General features: G+C 34.1%; 1 pseudogene; it reads left to right on the forward strand.

Moving 5' to 3' along the window:
- Nucleotides 1-1,294: 1,294 nt before the first annotated feature.
- Nucleotides 1,295-2,778, forward strand: LOC149580041 (AP2/ERF and B3 domain-containing transcription factor RAV1 pseudogene; annotated as a pseudogene).
- The last annotated feature ends 19,185 nt before the right edge of the window (nucleotides 2,779-21,963 follow it).

The following is a 21,963-nucleotide window of genomic DNA, read 5'->3' on the forward strand; positions in this document are numbered from 1 at the left end:
ATCCTTTGTGCTTCGCTATGTGAGTTGTTGACATTATTGTGTTAGTGACTTTTTAAGACACATATATTGATTGTGGTTGGTTGTGGCCCACTAATCTCTTTGTGATATTGTTATTTTTTACAATGTGTCTCACTCATAGCCTTTATAAATTACTACAAACACCTTTATTAATGTGCTTTTGCACCCTTGAAAACTTCCCCACTGTATTATTCTAAAGGTTCCCCCTGATTAGAATATGTGCATAATAGAAATCATAAAAATAAACTAGTGGTACCCTAGAACCCATTTCCCCTCTTCCCCTCTTTAGACTTAGTATATTTTAAAAGGAACAAAGAAAACAATGAATATCTTCCTTCATTCTCGTTGTCTGTGGAATTCATGGAATTCAATCTAAATACATTTATAAAAATCATTTTCTCCATACTAGTTTTTAAGGCATATTTGAAAAGGAACATAAATGGGAACACCGTATATGGGATTTGGGAAACCAGCCTCGGATGTCTAAACATATATTACCAAAGTTATGTTGAAAGGGTTACCGAAATCAAAGAGATTCCATCCCTCATAGAATATTCTAGTATATGTTTCGATTCCCGTGGCATTGCTCTAGGCACATGTGAAAATATTAGACTGAGAAAGTCCGCGGTGTGAACGCAAGTAGGTTTGCACTTCTTACATGTGGAAATGTGCAATAAAATATTAAGATACAACAGTATGCTGATTATAAATTTGAGTATTTTAAACTTTTATTCGAAGTTTGAGGTATAATTTACAATTGACTATAACGCTTATGTCACCGTAGAACAGTCAATTACTAAAGTATGACCGAAGCGTCCATTTGGGTCGAGTTACTCTGCAACCTCGGTTCGACAAACAGCTCATCTAGTGGTATTCGAAATCCGTACGCTCATTCTAGCTCCTGTATTTGACAGCATCTAAGGGAAGGATTAAAATATCATGTGCTGAATAGAAAGCTATTTTTGTTGCTCATAATCAATTAGAATGAAAGGTATGATTCTTATGCGTGCGTTTCCTAAATCATCGGCTTGTTGTTCTTAAGCATTGACCCACCACAGAGTCATTTAAAAAAGACAAGAAATGTGCGAAGCTAAATCGACAATGTGCGCAAGTTTCATGCCTTGAAGATGGGAGGAGATATACTAAAAATTCTTTGGTAGACTATTCGTCTTCCCAGTTTCCCAATATTAGGGCACTATATTTACAGCTGAATGAAGCCGTCTCTCTTTTATACCAATCGAGTCTGAGTTTGGGTGAGCGACGCGGCCAAGAAGTTATGTCACCGGACATTTTAGCTGCTCCTACTGTGGATTCGATTCTCAGGGTATGTGACCATCACACATTACGTTCTCTCCTTGAAATTGCTTTATTTCATACAAGATAAAATCCAAGTTATCCATAACCATTTGACAATACCTTATGTATGTGACTGTATGCTTTTGTCAGGGATGGCAAGGAAATGGGGGTTCAGGTCTGGACATAGGGCTGAGCCTAGGCGGCTGTTTCACTATCCTGAACCGCGAGATCTCACTCGTTTCTACCATCACAATGCCAGATCTACAAAGCCCAGATGACATTAGAGACGATTCTATTCTTTCCAATGTGATCAATGGCGGGGCGATGGGAATCTACGATGTCTTGACGGACTCTGGTAATAGCAGCAGCGTTGTTGAAGAAGTGTGTAAGAGAAGTGGGTCATGGAAAACGCCAACGTCCCAATACAAAGGCGTTGTGCCTCAGCCGAATGGGAGATGGGGAGCACAGATATACGAGAAGCACCAGCGCGTGTGGTTGGGCACATTCAACCGTGAAGAAGAAGCCGCCAGGGCATACGACATCGCCGCCCTAAAGTTCCGAGGACGCACCGCCGTTGCAAACTTCGCCTGCGCGGAGGACAGCGATGCGGAGGAGACCGCTTTCCTCGGCCGCCACTCGAAGCCCGAGATCGTGGACATGCTCCGAAAGCACACCTACGACGAGGAGCTTCAGCAGTTCAAGAAACACAGCGATGGAGAATACAAGAAATCCTTCAATCCGGACCGCTCCAAAGACGGTTTAGAAGAGGAGCGGGTGAAGTACGCGAGGGAGCATTTGTTTGACAAGGCCGTGACGCCTAGCGACGTGGGCAAACTGAACCGCCTTGTGATTCCAAAGCACCACGCCCAGCGATGCTTCCCTCTTGACTTGGCCTCCAGAGAGAAGGGGCTTCTCCTGACTTTTGAGGACAACATGGGCAAAACATGGAGGTTTCGGTACTCTTACTGGAACAGCAGCCAGAGCTACGTGCTGACGAAGGGCTGGAGCGGCTACGTTAAGGCGACTCATCTTCAGGCAGGGGATATCGTGACCTTCGAACGCAGCACCGGCGGGTCAAGACAGTTATTCGTCAGATTCCGCCGTCGGCCCTGCAATGCCCTAACGAGGACTCGTAAACCCACTTCGCCCGTTTGTCTTTCCTTCGCTGAGCCCTTCATTAGCATGTTTCCCCCGACGCTGATGTCTTCCCCGGCGGATTTAAGACCCTTCATTAGCACATCTGATAGTTTGAGTGCCGGTAGATCGTGGTACCCTTCAAATAATTCTGCTGCATATTCTGGAAACCATTTGATGGTGGAGATTCCGAGCCTGGCAGAAGAAGAATTAGCTTCAACATTGCCTCCTGCTCCTGGAAACGTTATGCTTTTTGGAGTAAACCTTAGCCGGTCCTCCTCTTATATGGATCTCCTCCATTCCAGAAAGCGAAAGGCAGAGGATCAGTGAGCGAGCCATTAGGGTTTACACTCGGTGAGACCACTGTCAGTAACGCCTGTAAGATTGTTTATCAAGACGTCTGTATAATTAATTTTTGAAGGGAATAAGGTTGTTCCATTTTCAGTTGTCCCGGCCCAATTCCTTCGTTATACTGAATTTTAGGTTGTCTCACTTAGAGTTGTTTTTACTAATTCTTGTTAAATGTCATATCTGTAGTTCATCTCACTAACTTACTTGAGATTAAAATGCATGATGTCTAGAATCTTTTTCCTATTTGTCCTACATCTGAGGTGGTAACTTATAATCAGTTCAATTTTTTTTGGTTAAATATATTTATAAATTTAAGCCAATGTCTATGTCGGCATCAAATTGACAATTTGCTGATTTTAAAAATTATATTAAAAATCATTTTAAAGCCATGTCTTAAATTTAAATTTATTTAAAAATTGTCATTTTAATGCTGGCATAGACATTGCCTAAATTTTACATCTATATTTTTTGTCACATTCTGTGAACCATCATTAATATGATGTAAAAAAGCTGAAGGGGAAAATCTGATTTAGCTATTCTATTTTTGTCTCATAGTTGATAGTTTTCTGAGTGTTATCTGAAATATTGATGCATAATCTTCTACCAAACTTAATTGAAAAAATAATTAAAAGTACTGTACACAATTGTTTTAAAAACTCTCTATATTGAAAATATATCTGTCTTCTTTAAATTGGTTAAGGACTTCATGAGACTATATCTATCCCTCAATTTTTTCCTTTACTGAAGAGAAAAAAACATAACAGAGACTATATCATTTTTTCTTGTATAATACATTTCTATCACATACTTCATGGTCCTTGGGCCAATCTAACTATAAGTTAGTTAATAAAAAATTACAATAGTTTACAATCAATACTGATTTGTTTTAGAGTCTATATAGATAATAAACATTATATACAACTATCAGTTACACTAATATTAAGGGCAATTAACACTACTATGAAGCAAGTATAGATCTTGTCTATGTCACATTACAACTTAAGCCTCTCTTTTAAAAAATAAAAGAAAATTCACAATCATTTTATAATAAGATACACTCTCTCTAACTTTCCTAATAGTATTCAATGATTAATATGACTTATATTTAATGGAGAGAAACATTAACTATTGTAAAGTTGTAGAGAATAACATTATCTGAACAGTAATGAAGATAATTTAATATTCTCAATTTTTTACAAAGGATGAGTCCATCACCATTATTTCAGATTTGTTTGCCGATAAAGTTTTAGTATCAATGCTTCAAGTGATACATCATATTAATCTTTATTATAATTCTAGTTATTGTAAATAATACCTCAATTGTTATCCTATGTAGTGCAACTAAGCATTGTGGTTGAAAGTATATCATAATCAGAAAACCATTTTTTTAGTGTTGCCAAAATCATATGCTTTGTTATGCATTTTGAAGATTTTAAGGAGAAACATTTTTTTTTTTTGTCTATAAGTGTGGAAAAGATAAAATAAAAATATTGGTGAACATTGATTAGTTTGTCTTTTAGTGACTATATTTAAGAGATGTATAATAGAATATTGTTAGAAATTAATTGGCATAAATAAGGACTCTATGAGTATAATAAAATAATAACTAACCTTAAGCAATGATAGGAAAGATGAAAAATTTAGTGTCAATATTGAATTTCATTTAATTCAAAATTTCCTCTAAGAGGAGAGGATTTCCTAAGGAAAATTTTTCATATTAAAGACCAACTAAACTTATAGGGTTTTTTAATGTATCGGGTCTTAATAAAAGATCTTCTTACATTAATGTAGTTCATTATTTATAAAAGAAAACATATTTTAAATATTACTCTTTGAATATTAGCAACTAAATTAATGTTCACCTTTAAAAATGCACTATTTCAAAAGGAAATTGATTTTTACTCCATACTTTATATAGAAGGAAATTTATTTCATTTGTGCAAGTGGTTAACAATACATAATAGTACTACTTAATTTATGAAGACGAACCTACCTTTGCTAAAAAAAAGGTTCTTAGCAAGTTCTCTAATATGAATGTCTTTGATTTGACAAACAAAAGGTAAAGGACTGCGATGGAGTCTTCAATGGTTGTATGTAGAATAAAATTGTCATTAATATTCAGTCAAATTCCATAACATGACCTATCTATCAAAAATAGAATGATACAGGTATGATAACTATGTTTCAATCATTGTTTTGTCATTGATGTCAAACTTGCTATTTTCTTGTAAGGAAACTACTTGTATGATTGATTGATGAAGATAATTTAATCAAAATGATGTAAGAATAGTACCTAGATGAAAGGTTGAGTTATGACAAGAAAAGGAGTACAAGAATTAGCTAAGACAACGATATTATAATGCACTGATAATCTACTTAAGGTTGCAAAGGTTGGTTGCACTGATTAAGTTTAGAAGAAAAAGCTAAATGAAGTTTACTAGGAAAGTTTGACTGAGTGGATAGTAGTTGCCAACCAAAGTTAGTGCAAGCTAAGTAGAAAATCAGTTGGAGTAGAGAAAAGTCAGTGTAAGCCAAGTGAAATAGTTGATGTTGAGTAAAGTTTAGTTGGTGTTGAGCACCAATAAACTTTAGTTTGTGCTGAGTAATTTTATAGTGGATGCTAAGCAGCGTAGTATGTGTTGAGCATTAAAAGGCAGTTAATGTCGAGTGTCAGCATTATGAGAAAGCTCAAGAATCTGATGAATCTGAGCTAACAATTTTATTTTCTTGGATTGTATAAACCATGTGGAAGATAAGATTGATGAGGTAGTGGCACAAAATTCATACTATTTTAAGGTAAATTTAAAGAGGATTAAAGGAGAAGTTTCTAGAAGGGAATAAAATGAAATAAGGGGTAGATTCATTGAATTCTACCTAATCTTTCATAACCCTAAATTGGACAATGGAGGATGAATGGTAAAATATTTTAGTTCTATATTTATAGAGATGGCTGATCAAAAGCAATGTTGGTCATGTGCAAAAACCTAAGGAAGAAAAGGAGTCTAGGGTATTGCTTCATTTAGTGACCTAAGTGAAGGATTTGCATTCGCAAGTTAAGGAAGAACCCTTAAGAGTATGCATTATTAAAGGGTGAACAAACTATTAAAGCTGAAGTGTGTAAAAGCCAAGTAGAATGGAAGACTAAAATAGAGACCTATAATCTATGAATGGAGTTGTAATTTATTATCATTTCAATCCTTACTATTACTTTCTAATAATTGTATCAGTCTAGGGTAAATCCTTTGGATTAAGGTTGACCTAACAATCATTTTTAAGTCCTTTAACTGGCTGACATTCCAAGTGAATGGTCTAAAGTCCTCTAACAAGACTCACTCATAACAGGATGATTTAAATCCTTTAATTGGGCCACCTTTAACAGGGTTGTCTATTCACAGGGCATTAGTTTAGAAGAGTGAGAAATAGTAGCATGTTATTGGTGGTTTTTCCTATTGGTCTTAGATTGGTTTTGACAATTGAGTGTCAACACACTTAACCAAATCTCAAGATTATGTCAAGTATAATACAGATGCCGAGTTATAGTATGTGTTAAGCCAGAGATTCAATAGGTACCGAGTGAACTTCAGGTGCGGAGCAAGATTCAAGTGTCAAGTGTTAAGTGATGTCAAGTCACTATAGCTGTTGAGCAAAGTATAGATGTCAAGCTAAATAGAATTACTATAGGAGTCGAGTGAGATAGAACTCATATATGTGTCAAGCATCATCAATTAGTAAGTGTCGAGTAACATAGAATCAACATATGAGTTTGTGTCTTCTCAAACTCAGATGAAAACCATTTTTATAGCCAACTTAAGATAAATCTCAAAGGATCTTGAAGATAAGATCAAATCTTTTGCATTTCCTATGTAATTAGCATGCAGCCAATAAGAAAAATGGAGAAGGCATGCAATCAATAGGAAAAGTGTAAGAATTGAGCGAGAAAAGAGTAAAGAATATTGGTCATAGATTCATACCTAACCCTAAGTCTTGGAAGCCTTTATAAGGAGGATGAAACCCAATTATTCATATGGATGACTAAGAGTTTATGGGTGAATTCTAGCAAAGTGCAAAGGGGTGTAAACACTTAGCAAAATAGCATTGTAAAATTTAGTTGATCAAGAATAGTGTATCAAAACTTCAAGGAGAGACATATCAAATTAAGGAAGAATCAGAACAAATAGAGCAGGACAAGGATTTGGAATCAGCAATTGAAGATTGCAAGTCATCATGTCAAGACTTTCTAATACTCTCTAGCCATTGTATTAGGAATAAAAATCCTATGATGGTAGGTTGGTCTAACAACCATGTTGTAAGCCTTTAAACAAGGTGCTAAATCCTTTAATAGGGTAACATTCCAAGTGAGTGTTTGTAAATCCTTTAACTAGATCACTTTTAATAGAGTGTAAAGTCTTTAACAAAACATGTGTTTCACAGGCCAGACCATTGGAAGTGGTCAAATCTTTGTAACCTAAAATAGTTACATATTGCTTCAATGATACTTTGTGGGTGTGGGTGTCATCCCCACCCCTATTTTACCTTCTTATTTTGGAGGGCTTTTGGGTTATCAAAACCTTGTGTTATCTATTTTCATGCATGTCTTTATTTTTCATGTTAAGTAGATATCTCATATGCATGTGAATGATCTTAGATAAAATGTTTTAAAAGGTTAAAGTTAGTTACTTCTGATTCACCCCCCCACCCTCTTAGAAGTAAACCTTCCCACTTGTAAATTCCAACAATTGGCATCAGAGCTAAGTTCTCACAAGAAGGAGCTTCATAGCTTGGAGAAAAGATCTGGAAATGGAAGTCTACAAACTTGGGAAGATTGTAGAGAATCAGGTAATTGATGTACAACTTGCTCTACACACTTTGGAAGAAGCCAAAGAAGAACTAAGAAAATATTTAAAGAGGAGAAGAGAGATTTCCATAACTAAGAATGACACACAATAGAAGGAGATTGACACCACAAAATTATTCACAAATGGAGATTCCAAAGAGTTCGATGTAGCAATAGCAAACCTAATGGGGAAGAATAGAGCTCAAGTAGAAGAAATTAGAACACTCAAGATTGAATAATAATCTCAAGTCATGATGCTTTGTCAAGTGACTAAATAGAAGAAAAGAACCATTGAATATAAGGTTATGCTAGAGGATGACAAGAGAAATCTTGCCAATAGACTAGAAAAAAATCAATTAAGCTTGCAAGAATTTCAAACATGCAGCTAGACACCCTAAGTCAGATGATGAATGCACATCATGAACTGAATGTCAAAGATATTGAGATCTCTACATTGAAGATGAAAAATTACCAACTACAAAATGACTTGAAAAGAGAGAAGGAGATTGCAGAGAGCTTCAAAAAACCTAATAGGGTTGTCAAGTACTTTGAATAGCTACTAAAATCACCAAGAGCCATTAGTGATACTTCAAGATTAGGATACACCAACATTGAACAAGGAGAGTCATCCAGGACTATAGAAGAAAGAAGTAACAAAGGTAAGAACATTAAAGCTACTTGTCATTTCTATGGTAAAATGGGACATACCTCTAATGTGTGCAGGAGCAAAAATGCCCATCATCATGACAAACATAAGAATGTGGGTCACTATCACAAGTGCAACAAGAAAGGACATCAAGCACATGACTGCAGGACTAGGGTTATCAAAACACCAAGATTTGAAGGTCACTACTATAATTGCAAGAAGTATGGACATAGAGCTTTTGAGTGTAGATCAAAGCCTATGTGGATACCTAATCAGCCAACAAAGGGAAATAATCATGGATATAACTATAATTGGGACTACAAAACTAGGTATAGCTGCCATTACTGTTAGGAATATGGACAGATCCCTGAAAATTGCATAAGAACACATTTTAGTGGAAACTACAAAAGATGGATCAGCCAAACTACATGCTTTAGTTGTTTGAAGATTGGTCATATTAGCAAGAATTTCCCAACAAGGTCAAAGGCACCCAACTCAGAGATCAACAAAGAAAAAAGAGAAGGTGGATGTTGAACACATTAGAGGAGAAATGAATAAGAAATGGAAGAAGAAAGATGGGAGCAACACATCAAATGAAGAGATCACTTCACCTAAAAGGTCAAGTGGTCATACTTCATCAAACTAAGCACAAGAAGGCATGTGGAACTGATATAAAAATATTTATCATACATTAGTTGCTAAAAAAGAAAGTACTAAAAAGGAAAGATCAGCATGAATGGAGATGTAAAGTTAAAATTTCAGGATTGCATTAGTGTTGGCATGTAAGAAAAAGTTGCCTTCAGATGTTGAGAAAAATCTCAGTGTATGATGAGTTGATTGCCAAAATCAATAGAAGTTGAATGATTTGTTGTACTCGAGTTGATAGTGGAAGCCAAGCGAAAGAGAAATTTTAGATGAAGCTGAGTGAAGGATACTTTAGTGGATATCGAGTGGTGGAAAGATAATGGAAGCCAAGTAATGCAGAAAAGCTTAAGAAATCAAGATGATAATTGTGAACCCACTAAGCATTAAATGCTATGAAAATAAGGTATATTATCGCATTTTGAACCATTTTTCTTTGTCACAAACATGAAGAAGAGTCCAAAATGATTTCCAAGAAAAGAATCCAACTTTTGAGCCAATTTCAATAGTGATTAAGAATAATTTCATCATGTTTAAAACCCTAGTTAGCACAAATGGCCTCTAGTTCTAGGAAACTACAAGAGAAAGAGCCATTTGAGGTCCAACTTGTGTCTAATGAAGTGAAACAACTAGATTTTTGGCCTCTCCTAGAAGTAGCATACAAAAATGACCCAGCCAGAGCCTTATCTATTATTCCACCTAAAGTAGTTATGGTCCAAGAAGTTTAGGAGATGTTACAACTGCAAAATTGGGGCCATAAAAGATATGGAGATGAGAGAAGATTATAATAGGTTGTGTGACAATAGAGTTTTGAAGGAAGAATTAAAAATCATTGAGCAGAAGGGTTTGACTCATGCCCTAGAATTCCCCACTATTTTTCAAATCTAAATGGATTGGGATAGTGCTCAATAACATTCATGATGAAATTTTGTGGCTAGAGGATGGTCTAGTAAAAATAACAAAAAGGATTGTGCATAGAGTAATAGGGCACCCAACCCTATATTAGCCAAAGACCCTTAGAAGTGACACTAAGGAAGAAATTGAGAAAAACACAGGTGCAAAATGGAACAAGAGAGGGATGGCTATAGATATTATCCAAGACCCTCTTGTTGAATTTGCTATTAGGGTTATTTAACACAATTTTTATCAATATATCAGACTTAACAGTGTACCTTGCATTGCAATGGATGTTGGTTACAAACTACTGAAAAAGGATCATACTTATGATCTTGCAGAACTACAATTGCAATACATCAATGAGAACTTATCAGCAATAAGGAGAACAAAGGGAGCTCAGTGCAAGTTTGGTCAAATTTTGATTTGCATATTCTTCTATGTACAAAATGAATTTCCATCCTTTGGAAAAGTAAGTATGAAAATCAATAGGTCAATAGTAGCTCAACTGAATGAATATATATAACAAATGGGAGCTAATTTTGAAACTCTAATGACAAGTTATTTTGAAGATTTTAGGAAAATCATGAAACAAAGACTAAGGATTCCAATTTTTTTAGTAGAACAACATGTACATGAGGTATGTTTTCTTGTAGATATTGACCACACCTATATTCTAGTTGCTACACCAAGAGTTAGATGGTTAAGACCTCTTGGATATGACATAAATGTAGATGAGGCATCTGCAACTATAACTACACTATTAGCAGATGAAGTGGAAAAGAGTGCACCACATTTTGGGACATTTGATGTGCTAAGATCAAAGGTGGACATGAAATTGAAGACTAGCTCCACACTAAAGAAAAAGGACAAACTTGTAAAGAAGCTAAAGCCTAAATTCGGTGAGGGGACTACTAAATAAGAAGAAGGTGAAGAAGCAAAAGAAGATGAAGATGAACAAGAACAAGGCCCACCTGCATTAACCCAATGTATGGATGAGGATGCAAAAGAAGAAGAAGGTGTCAAGTAGGAAACACCAAAGCCAGATCCTAAGAAGACAAAGGGACAGAAACAACCCGCTGCAAAGCCAAAAGGGAAGAAGAAAAAAATAGCAAAGCTGAGTCTAGCCAAGCCAACTACAAGAGTAGACACAAGGGCTACAGCAGGTAGCTAAGTAATAGGAAAAGAAAAAATACATAGAGCAAGGAGGGGTAGTAGAAAGGATAAGAAGAAAATATGTTGCACCTCTAGAGTCAGATGAAGAAAAGACAGAATCTAACAATGACCAATTCAGAGTGGTAAGACACTCCACCAAATCTAATCTGGAGAATGTTTGTGATAACATAAGAGATAATGCATATTTAACTAGTTTAAAGACTATTTATTTTAATAAGCGAAGTAGAGAAGAAAAAAAAATAGTGAAAGAATCTATCTACACTATGATGCCCAAGTTCAAGACTACTCCACTTGAATTGGATTATTCTATGCCCAAGGAGTTAAGCTCAATAGCTGAAAATAAATGGCATTACTAAAACTGGAGAAGGAAATAAGGGAGTCAACATTGGCTCATGTAATGCCAAACCTTTAAAAATGTCAAATAAGTAAGGCCAATAATAAACATGGGAGCCAGTTTGCACCCAAATACAAAGCCTTATGTATTCTGCAAAATTAGATTGAGGATGTTGTAAAGAAATCCACTCTCATGTGGAAAGTTATATATGGAATCCAAAAATTCAAATAAGGTCAAGAAGATCCCTTTGAGGGAAGAAATGATGAGGAAGAAGAGGAGAATGAAAAGGGCAAAGAAGGAGAGAAAGAAAAGGAAGAGGTAGCTGTGGAGGAGAAGACATAGAAAGGTGATGAGGCAACAACTGAGGAGCAGCATCAGAAACAAAGTGTCCAAGACACACAAATGCCACCACCTAATCCTCCACATGCACCACCTACATCTATAGAAACTATAACTATAAAGGATGTTCCTAACACCTCAGGTCAAAACACAAATCCATTAACTATAAAGGATCTCAAAAAGATCCTTCATCAAACAACACTGCAATAAAAAATGTGCAAAAATCCTGTTTTGGTGAGTGTAGAAGAGTTATAGAAAGCTGTAGCTAAAATTACTAAGGAGAAGGTTAACACACAAGAACTACCTTCACAACCTACTATAGCTACAAATGATCAACCAAAAGAGCAAGCAGCACAATACACAACTCCTAATGTTCATCCCATAGTGATAGTAATGATAATTACTAAGGAGACAGCAAAAGGAGAAAATAGGACAAAAGGATCCTACAACACAAAGCCAAGGTGCACCTCCTCCTTTCATTGTAATTTATCAAGGAAGAAGAGAAGAGGATAAAGAAGAGGCGAAAACCCCCAAGGAAAGAGAGCAAGAGGAAATATAGACATTAGTGAATTTGCCTACCTCAAGGACTCCTACCAAGTAGTTGAGCATTGATGTAGTACTACTGCAAGTTTCAACACTGGGTTCGAGCTCCACCAAGGTAGCAAGGGTACTTCACTATGGAGACCTCACACTTGATGAAGGAATAGTCATACCAAGTTATGACTATAAGACAATGAACCTAGCATAGATAAAAGAAGTGCAAGAGGCACTAGAGAGAAAGAAGAAGTAAGAAATATTTAGAAATGAGTATAGAAAAAAGAAAGCATTAGTATAAATCAAAGACATATTCCTTGATGCATTCATCTTGTTAGTACATGATTAAACAAAGCCTAGAATGGAGCAACTATCCAACATATTGGAGTAGGTACAAAATGAAGACCTTGATACTAATGTTAAATTATTAGAATGGTCTGAAAAGAAATTTCAAATGAAGGTTAATGAGAAGATATCTAGTGAGATAGTGCTATCACAAGTAGAACTAGCCAAGAAGATAGAAAAGGTGAAAACAATACTTGAGAACATATTCTCATTGCACTCCAAATTGTGTGACTCTTCGTATTTCATAGAAGACACTAGCTAGAGAATACTGAGCTTGGAGAGGAGCCTTAAGATATCTAGTACATAGCTACCTAAGGATCCATCTCAAAGTGAGAAACATTTTTACACAACACATCACACTCAGAAGGAGCTAGTTATATTAATAGAAGAAGAGGCTAATGTTAAGGCCAAATTGATACAAATTCAATCTACTATCACCCCACATCCAGAAGTAATACATAAAGAGGTAGCCTATGCAAAAAAAAATTTTAAAGAAAGATCCTAATCTTTTTACCTTAGAAGGCCTTGTACATATTGCAACAGAGACAACCATCCAGCTCAAAGCACTAGAATTTGCCTTAGATATTTGGTATTCTTCTCTGAATATGATAATGGAGGTAAATAAAACATTTTTGGCTAAATACTCCATTCATTCCTAGGACCCTTTGACATAAGTGTCAAAAAGGAGGATATATTAATGAAAGGGGGAGATGTAATAAAGAAGGAACTATTAAGAATGTGGGAGATACACCCAAATGGGGAAATAATAAAATTTTTGAGTGTTGAAGGAGATACATCCAAATGGATAACACAAATTGCAAGGAGATGCATGAAAGGGAGAGCAAAAACAAAGGGGGAGTACAAATAGAGTAGATACATACCAGACATAGAGAAAACAAGGCAAAGAGTATTGGACATATCAGCATGAGACAAATTCAGCTTAAGGAAATTTTGGTCACGGAAATGGCACATCAACTCAAGGAGAGTTACAAGTTTTTGAGGTATATAATCATCTACAAAATTTTGAAATTTTTTTTGAAAGTTTTGTACATATGTCAAATAGGATATACTCATAGAGACTAGATTCCTAATGCTTTGTTAAGTGTTTTTGCCACTCATGTCAAAGGGGGAAATTGTTGGTCTTAGATTGGTTTTGACAATTGAGTGTCAACACACTTAACCAATTGTCAAGATGATGTTGAGTAAAATAAAGATGTCAAGTTATAGTATGTGTTGAGACAAAGATTCAATAGGTGTCGAGTGAACTTTAGATGCCGAGAAAGATTCAAATGTCAAGTGATAAGTGATGTCAACTCACTAAAGGTGCTGAGAAAAGTATAGATGTCGAGCTAAATAGAATTACTACAAGAGCTGAGTGAGACAAAATTCCTATGTGTAGAGAACCAACAATCAGTAAGTGTCAAGTAACACATAATCAACATATGAGTTTGTGTCTTCTCAAACTCAGATGTAAATCATTTTTGAAGCCAACGTAAGATAAATCTCAAAGGATCTTTAAGATAAGATCAAATCTTTTGCATTTCCTATGTAATCAGCATGCAACTAATAAGAAAAATCGAGAAGGCATGCAACTAATAGGAAAAGTGAAAGAATTGAGTAGGAAAAGAATAAAGAATATTGGTTCTAGGTTCATACCTAACCCTAAGTCTTTGAAGAATTTATAAGGAGGATGAAACTTCACTATTCATATGGATGACTAAGAGTTTATGGGTGAATGCTAGCAAAGTATAGAGGGGTGTAAAGACTTAGCAGAAAAACATTGTAGAATTTAGTTGATCAAGAATAGAGTATTAGAACTTTGAGGAGAGACATATCAGATCAAGGAAGGATTAGAACAAATAGAGCATAACAAGGATCTAGAATCAGCAATTGAAGTTTGCAAAGCATCAGGTCAAGACTTTCTAATACTCTCTAGCCATTGTATTAGGAATAAAAATCATATGATGATAGGTTGGTCTAATAGCCATATTGTAAGACTTTAAACAAGGTGCTAAATCCTTTAATAGGGTAACATTCCAAGGAAGTGTTTTTAAATCCTTTAACTAGGTTGCTTTTAATAGAGTGTAAAGTGTTTAATAGGATAGGACTTTCATAGGGCAGACCATTGGAAGTGGTAAAATCTTTGTAACCTTAAATGGTTACATATTGCTGTAGTGATACTTTGTGGATGCCATCCCCACCCTAGTTTTACCTTCTTATTTAAGAGGGTTTCTGGGTTATCAAAAGCTTGTGTTATCTATTTTTCATGCATGTCTTTATTTTTCATGTTAAGTAGATATGTTAGATGCATGTGAATGATCTCAGCTAAAATGTTTTAAAAGTTTAAAGTTAGTTACTTCTGATTCATGCCCCCCTTAGATGTAAACCTTCCCACTTGTAAATTCTAACATTTCCAAATTATGTTTCCATGTAAATCATTGTGTCAAGTGTGTTATTGAATTTTTTATGTTTCATGTTTGCATTTTTGAAAATTGATTTGATAGTAACCTACAAGTTTTAAGTGATTGCATAATCTTATGGATGCATGCATAAGATTGTCTTTCCTTCATTGAGCCCTTCATTAGCATGTTTCCCTTGATTTTGATGTCTTCCCTAGTATATTTGAGACCCTTCATTACCACATCTATTAGTTTAAGTGTTGGTAGATCATGGTACCCTTCAATTAAACCTGTTGCATATTCAAGAAAACATTTGGTGGCAAAGATTCTATGAACCATTGCTAGTATGATATAAAGAAGTTCAAGGAGAAAATCTGATTTATTTGTTCTATTTATGTCTGATAATTGATAGTTTGTTGAGTGTTATCCAAAATATTGATGCACAATCTTGTACACAACATAATTGAAAAAGAAATTAAAATTAGTGTAGATAATTATTTTTAAAACTCTCCTATTTGAAAATATATCCATCTTCTTTATTATATTGGTTAAGGACTTGGTGAGATTATACCTATCCTTCATTTTTTTTCTTTATTGAAGAGGAAAAAACATAACAGATACTATATACTTTTTCTTGTACAATACATTTCAATCACATAGTTCATGGTCCTTGTGTGCATCTTACTATGAGTTAGCTAATAAAAAATCAAAAAAATTTACAATCATGAGTGATATGCTTTAAAGTCTATAGATAATTCACATTATATACAGCTGTCAGTTACTAATATTAAAGACAACTAACTCTACTATGAGGCAAGTATACATCTTGTCAATGTAACATTATAACTTAGGCCTCTCTTTTAATAACTAAAGGAAAATTCACAATCTTTTTATATTAAGAAACACTCTCTATAGCTTTCTTAATAGTATTCAATGATTACTATTACTTATATTTAATGGAGAGAAAAATTAACTATTGTAAAGTGGTAGAGAATGACATTAGCTAAACAATAATTAAGATGATTTAATGTTGTCAATTTTTTACAAATCATGAGTCTATCACTATTATTTCAGATTTTTTTCCCTCTAAATTTTTAGTATCAATGTTTTAGATGATATATTATATTAATCTTTATTAAAATTGTAGTTTGTAAAAAATGCCTCAATTATTATCCTCTTTAGTGGAACTAAGCATTGTGGTTGAAATTTTATAGCAATCCAAAAAATCTTTTTTTAGTGTCATGAAAATCATATGCTATGTTAGGCATTTTGAAGATTTTAGAGGGAAATAATTATTTTGTTTGTTATAAGTGTCAAAAAGATGAAATAAAAATATTGGTGAAGATTGATTAGTTTGTGTTTTAGTGAGTATATTTAAGAGATATATAATAGAATATTGTTACAAATTAAATGACATAAATAAAGACTACGTGAGGATAATAAAATAATAACTAATCTTAACCAGTGATAGGAAAGATGACAAATTGACTGTCGATATTGAATTTCATTTAATTGAAATTTTCTTCTAAGAGGAGAGGATTTCATAAGATCTTTTTTTTCATATTAAAGACCAACTCAACTTAGAGACATTTTTAGTCTATGAGGTCTCAATAAAAGGCATTCTTGCATGAATATAGTTCCTTATTTATAAAAGAAAACTTACTATGAGTATTACTTGGAGTATTACCAACTAAATTAATGTCCAACTTGAAAAATTGAAGGAAATTGATTTTCACTCGATATTTTATATAGCATTAAATTTATTACATGTGCACAAGTGCATTGCGATATAGAATATTACTCCTATAAATAAAGGTGTGTAGCAAGTTTTCTTATATGAATGTCTTCCATTGGAGGACGAAAGGTAAAGGACTAGTGATGGAGCCTTCAATGTTTGTCTATAGAATAGTGTTGTCATTAATGTTCAATCAGATTCTTTACCATGACCTATGTATCATTAATTTTTTAGTGAATACAGTGTTTCAAAATTTGGTCTCTCTAGGGAATTTCTTATACCAAATTTTATATTATATATCTTAGTTTTTTTTCTTCTAAAAGTTCATTGAAATATGGTAAAATTGCAGTTGATCTCCTTTCTTTTAGATCAAAACATTTAGATGATGCTTCATGGTTTGTATGACCAAAAATATTGATGCAAAAAAATTCACATGACAAAATTAATAACAAAACTAAATTAACGTTATAAATTATTTACTGAAACAATCTATTTTTAAAATCCCAACTTATTCTATGAGTTGTTTGAAGATACCAATGGAAGTTTTGCAGTACATTAAGTAGAGAATGCAAAAGATTTTGTGGAATGGATCTTAGAATGAAGAGAAAATCCCACTGATTGCATGGGATTCTCTATGCAAGCCAAATAAAATGGGGGGTGTGGGCCTCAGAAGGTGGAGGGATGTTAATAAAGCAATAGGAGCAAAACTAATATGGGAGATGTATGAAAACCTAGATCAGATGTGCGTTAAAATTTTACAAGCTAATTATCTAGATTCTAGGGAGCCGTTGTGCATTCTAACAGTGAGAAACCCCCCTAAGGGTTCGGCTATTTAGAACTTTATATTAGAATGTAGACCTATTATTACTAATCATTTATCTTGGCAGGTTGGGAATGGGGAAAAAGCTTCATTCTAGCATGATTCTTGGAATGGGTTTGGAAAATTGGTGGATATGGAAGGTCTGGATGATTTGATCCCAGCTATGGAGGATATTTGGAGAACAACTATGGATTTTTATATAGAGGAAGTACATATAGAGCTGGGCTCAAGCTAGGTATGGAAGGATAAATTGAATTTAGAGATATCAGATGAGCTGAAATCAAAGCTAAAAGGTACTTTTATTGAGACATAGATTATTTTAAGTAATAGGGTGAACCCACAATACTGGGTACCACTTTTGGGGGGCAAAGGAAATTGCGAAATGATGAAAAATTCGCATATAGGATTTTATGTATGTTCACCTAAACGTGTTAACTATGTTCGCATGAACATATAAGTGTTCTATGTTTGTGCAAACATATTAAGTTTTAATAAGGTATGTTCGCGCAAAAATACCTTGCTAATATGTTCGTGCAAAAATATTTGTAACGACAATTTTGGGATTAAAATTCCACTTTTCCATTTGAGATCTTGATAATTTTTCCTTTTTTGTATGTTCGTACAAACACAAATTATTATAAATGTTCACGTAAACACGTTAAATTAAATTTCTGGCTAGAAAATTATTTTTCTCATATGTTTATGCGAACATATGTTTGCACAAACATATTAGACAAGTTCACATTAACATTAACTCAAATTACAAATTTTTGGTGTTGTTTTTTGGAGAAAAAATGAAGTTGGCTCTTTTGACCCATAAAATTGAGACTAAATGATCTCCTGTTGTAAAATAAAAAATGTGAATTTGTGCTACTCAGAGGAAGCTTTCCAATGACTATAATTGTAATACATATTATATTCATTAAGACTTGCAAATATGAGTTTAACTCATTATAGGTTCATTACTGATTCAGCATCAACCGACTTCGACACCTTGGGAAAATTAGTAAATTAGGTCAAATTTTTTTTGAAAAATATGTAGGAATTATCATATTGAGATACATTTCCATTAAAAAAAAAAAAAAAAGGTTTCTAATAAATTGACTTCAAATTATTTGTCAAATGGAACATATGTCTGAATTATGATTCATGTCACTTCAAAACTTTATAAACTATACAATATTCAACCAAAACGAATCAAACCAAATGCATCCTCTAGATATTGATGTTAGGAATCTAAAAATAAAATAAATACATCATTATGATTTCTAGAAAAAAAGTTATGTTTGTCAAACAGACTATCACTCTTTAAAAATATTGAATTTTATTATGTACCACTTTTGGAAGGAGATGAAAAAATTAACCTAAATATATTATTTTTTTCAAATTAAAAAATATGGTTACAAAGTAGGAATAGAGTACTCAAAATCATTGGTTTATGTCATCCTAAAATTATTTATAGTTTTTGAGATATAGTCAGTTGAACGTGATGTTTGTTGCAAAAATATTGATTTCAATGTCAAAATCGGTCAAAAAGTGGTACCCATTATTGTGGGATCACCCAATAAGGATAATAAAGTTATATGGTGTTCTTCTAAAAGTGGCTGCTATTTAGTAAAATTGGGATACCAATTGAGTGGAGGTGTGAAGAATTCTATAGGAGGGCCATTTCAGCTCTGCCGGAACAAATTATGTAAGCCAAATATAGGGGCTTTTGCTTGGATAGCATTGCAAGGTAGAATTTTAACTAATGAAAGAATATATAAATATGGATTCATTGTACCTTCAAGATGCATGCTATGTATGAAAGCACCAAAAAATGCAAATCATTTATTAGTTCAACGTGAATTTGTGCAATATTGTTGGGCAACATTGAAACAACATTTATATTGGTCGGCCTCTCTCCCAAATTTGGTGAAAGGTATTTTTTAGTGTTGGCCTAATCACTTTCAAAAATCCTTATATTCTAACATTTTGAAAGTAAGCCCCACTTTGGTTTTTTGGGAGATTTGTAAAGAAAGGAATAGATGTATATTTCAGGAGATGGAGAATGAAGATAGTGTGTGGAATAGAATTCACAGCTCTATTGAGGAGTGCATTAATGCAAATGGTGTCCTTCAACACTCAAGAAAGTTTTTTAATCATTGGGATAATAAAATTCAAAACTTTTTGATAGGCATTAAAATAAAATAGGCTAATGATGGTGATTTGAATATAATCAAGAAGGTGGATAGAAATGAGATCAGATAGTGAAGACCAAAAAAGGATTGGATCAAAATCAATTTTGATAGAGCATCTAAAGGAAATAAAGGGATCTCAAGTGTTGGAGTGATGGTGAGGAATGATAAAGGTGAAATAATTGGGTTTGCAACGAAGAGGTTGTCAGATGGTTCTCATAATGTAGCTGAGGTTGAAGTAGCAAGGATTGCAGTATCCTTAGGTAAAAAATTGGATGTCATCAATCTACATTTAGAAGGAAACTTCAAATTAGTTGTTGATGCTATTGTGAAAGGGACAACAAAAGCATGGTTTTTTCAAAATCAGATTCAAACAATAAAAGAGATGTTGAGCACGTTCTCGAATTTCAAAGTAAGTCATATATACCGAGAAGGAAATGTAGAGGCAAATAAATTGGCTAAATGGGGAACTAACTTTAGTTGTATTAATGAAGTTAGGGTTGATGATTTATGCATGATGTGAAAGTAGGTTTGGTTGGTGGAAAATTTTGTTAAGAAGATATGTCAGTCATAAAGATAGTTAATCGGATTAAAAGATAAGGTGGTGACTGACACGTAGTACTCTTGCACAAAGGATGGGTTGAATTTATGATTTGGACAGAGATCATATGAGATATTAGTGGCAGGATTTTGGTAAGAATCCATGATGTAAATTTTTGCATGTGTGAATCTTCATTAATAAGAGATTGTTAAGGCAGATTTAAAACAAAGTGGTTTTAGAAGCTGAGTAGAGTGTTTTACAAAGTGGAGAAACGTACCATAATGGAAGAAACCTTTGCGCTTGATTCTAATAGGGAAATGAAGCCCTTCAAAGGGCTGATGAGTAAGGAGTGAATGAAGGTGTAATGCCCCACCAAGGCATCCAAAAGAATTAACCTAAATTTTTACAAAGTTTTCCAAACTGTTTTTTTTTTAAAATCATGAAAGATAAATGATTTATATCAAAGACATAGTAGCAAAAGTAGTAACATACATTCAACTAAAGCATACATAACAGGTTACATTCCTTAAGGATCCAAAGATGTTGAGTCACATTTAATTTAATTAATACTAAGTCTAACAACTACCACATCCACATGAAAGAATAATAAAAAGTCCAAAGTCCATTTTATACATTTGTTCCAAATGCCTATTCGGAATGCTCAATCATCCACTATACATGTCATAGGGTATGAAAGACTTAAAAAAATACACATATGTAAAAATAAAGATACATTATCCTCATCGACTGTGATACAAGTGCAATAAAGTAAATGAAATTGAATTCCATACATGATACATCATCATAGAAGATATAAACATGCATTGTAAAAGATAACAATAAATCATAAACACAACACATAATTATCTAAATGCATGGCTCCTCCCAACCATAAATAGCATCATTACACCATCATGGGTCCTAGCCATCCCTCTGCGCGTAACATCCTAAGTTATCGAAGAGATCATCGGTATTATCGTAGTAGGAATGTCACTCCTAAGACATACTACATCATATGCATAAAAAATTCTAACATGCTACAACATATGCATAAGAAATATAATCATGCAAAATAAAGCATAAGATGATCCTACAAAATAGATAACATCATCTATCACATGTTAGTCATCAATATAGAGAAACATACTAGTAAATAACATCCATCATAAGATCCAAGAACAGAATGAAGATAAATTAAAGAATGCTCTAGCCATGGTGACTACGGACAAATCTCCAAATGGTAAGAGTGAAAAAGCACTACCACCAAACCATGTGGAGCCTAAATGGCCCACTCCCACTGTGTTGAGGAGATAATATCAAGTCCTAAATAGGTTATCAATCACATAGCACAAAATACTCTCTAAGTCTAGGAATCCTAAAAGTATACTAACTCAAAGGGTTTCAATCACAAACGACATCTAATCCTAGAGGCACACAAAGACATGTAGGAAACCTACTATGCAAGTGGGAAAGTGTCATCACACGGATCATGCTAGAGTTACCCTGGTAGTCTCTCAATAGACCCCGACCCCCTAGTGATCCCTATGCGGCCACTAGTATCCTCTCATACTAATGAGGCATACTACGAAATGCAATGTCGCAAACAAGCATTCTCTCTACTCCCATCCTAGTCCGTACTAGCACTTGAGGCATGGGTGAGAACATACAATTATCTTATTAGGTTCATTGTAATCCCCATTTATTGTAAATTTTTTCACTTATTAAATAACTTACAATGAGTTACCTTG

The sequence above is a fragment of the Cupressus sempervirens genome, chromosome 1, assembly GCF_028749045.1.
Source record: "Cupressus sempervirens isolate cs-2001-9-10 chromosome 1, ASM2874904v1, whole genome shotgun sequence".
Classification (NCBI taxonomy): Eukaryota; Viridiplantae; Streptophyta; class Pinopsida; order Cupressales; family Cupressaceae; genus Cupressus; species Cupressus sempervirens.